Below are 2,169 nucleotides of genomic sequence, written 5' to 3'. Positions count from 1 at the left end.
CAGTTTTACAACTGCTCATCTGAGTTCATTGTATATGGCCTAACGTGCCCTTGTGGGTTGATTTATGTAGGACGAACCATCTGCCCCTTGAGACAACGGTTCGGCCAGCATCGACGACTTATTGAGGGCGGCAAAGATATGCACAGTGTCCCTCGCCATTTTGCTGAGCACCATAAAAAATGTACTATCGGTCTTGAAGTTTGGGTTATTGAACAAATCCCTAAATTAATGACCCAGGCCGAACGTTTCAAAAAATTATGTGCGAGAGAGACTTTGTGGATATATTGCCTTGATGTTCTCTCGCCTGGTGGCCTCAATGAAGGTATAGAAATAGCTACAAATAGAGCACCGAAGAAGCGGGGGACTTTGGACTTTGCAGGCACAGTAACAACAAATATGTATAATTTATTGAAAAAACATATAAATCGGACATTAATTAAAAACCACAGATCACATGTATGTAACAAAATATTTAGTAGAACAATAGCTATACAAAACCATTTAAATGTGTAATAGCTCAGACATGAGGATAATCATCCAGAGTAGCACCAGGTCCAAGAAGATGGTTGGATAGCAGATCAGTGAACGGTTAATTCATGTCATGCAGATGCTACATGCTCAACACGTTTCGCGTGTCTTTACGCTTCCTCAGGAGCAGAAAATGTGTTGTGGCTATCGGAATACATGGCATGTAATTAGTATATAGTCCCAAAAAAACGACATACAAAATACAAAACAAAGCAAAATACTACAGTTCAAGAAAATCCGTGCTGGTTTAACCAAAGTGATATGGGATAAGACACCAAGGGGGGGCAATGAAGGGTTACCATGGGGGCGTACACAACATAATACTATCATTGTATCTAAAAGATATCGAGATGGAAAAAATCATAATTCATAGGCGGACCATATAAACAAGAAGTGATTGAATATGAAGGGGGGGGAGAGGGGAAAGGGGGGGAAGGGGGAGAGGGGAAAGGGGGGGGAAGGGGGAGAGGGGAAAGGGGAGAGGGGAAAGGGGGGAGGGAAAGGGGGGGGAGGGAAAGGGGGGGAGGGAAAGGGGGGGGGAGGGAAAGGGGGGGAGGGGGGGGGGGAAAGTCGGGGGAGGGAAAGATGGGGATGGGGGGGAGGGAAAGATGGGGATGGGGGGGAGGGAAAGATGGGGATGGGGGGGAGGGAAAGATGGGGATGGGGGGGAGGGAAAGATGGGGATGGGGGGGAGGGAGGGGAAAGGGAAGGGGGAAAGGGAAGGGGAAGAGAAGGGAAAGGAAAGGTGGGAAACAAGATGGAACAGGAGGGAAGGGGGGGGAGAGGGAAGGGCCGGAAATGGGAGGAAAAAAAGGAGGGGGGAGGGGGAAAGGGGAACAATGGACTGTGTACTTACAAGGTAAATATGTATAAGATCATATAACATAAAATGAGCACGCAGAGGTAGAAGGAAGCAGACGGTACACTTAAACACCACACGTTGTGGTTAACTGGAAATTGGTAATATATCCTGGAGGGAGATATAAGACACTCAATTCACTGACTGCTAGAAAACAAGTTACAAATGATAAGGATATAACATAACCAACTCACCAACTGATAAGGTAAAGGGGTGTGATCCACAATGGACTCACATAAGTAGATATGAGTGTTATATGAAGGGCTCAATAACCACAGGCTATTATGTAGATACAGGAGCCACGATATCAAGGGGGACAGTCCTAGACTGGGAACTGCATAAGCCTAAATTGCAGAAAAATAATGATAAGAAAAAAAGGGGGGAGAGGGAGGTTGTAATTGGAAAATATATCCCAAGTATATCTGGAGTATTTAGGCTCAATAGAGCCATTGCCCCGATGAGATGTAGATACCTGGATCCTATCAGGATATAAATCCCAGCGTGTGATGTCCTCTGTCTTCTCGAGCGGGTTGCACACAGTGACAGGACACTGTCCTATTTGTGCGCACGTCCCGTCCGTGGTCAACCAATCGGCAAAGCCGACGTGACGTCATCCGGACCGGCCAAACGCTCACAGTGCGCATGCGCGCCACCTAATCAGGAGCGCCGTCAGAACCACTGGCAGCACGCCCACCATGAAAGGCGGCGTGCGCAGAGAGGAGCAACACCAGCCAGCATGGGAAAGAGAAACACAGACGTCGGCTAGTGTGTGCATTACAACA

General features: G+C 47.3%; 1 long non-coding RNA gene across 1 annotated transcript; it reads right to left on the bottom strand.

Annotated features, from left to right (window-relative positions):
• Positions 1-1,273: 1,273 nt before the first annotated feature.
• On the bottom strand, positions 1,274-1,959 carry LOC141147758 (uncharacterized). The gene is made up of 3 exons (XR_012245125.1): positions 1,860-1,959; positions 1,582-1,731; positions 1,274-1,498 (listed from the first exon to the last, which is right to left on the bottom strand). It is a non-coding gene; the product is annotated as an uncharacterized lncRNA (long non-coding RNA).
• Between the last annotated feature and the right edge of the window lie 210 nt (positions 1,960-2,169).

The sequence above is a fragment of the Aquarana catesbeiana genome, linkage group LG06 (genome assembly GCF_042186555.1).
Source record: "Aquarana catesbeiana isolate 2022-GZ linkage group LG06, ASM4218655v1, whole genome shotgun sequence".
NCBI lineage: Eukaryota > Metazoa > Chordata > Amphibia > Anura > Ranidae > Aquarana > Aquarana catesbeiana.
The sequence above is the reverse complement of the archived record's forward strand: the minus strand, read 5'-3'. Positions and strand labels throughout refer to the sequence as shown.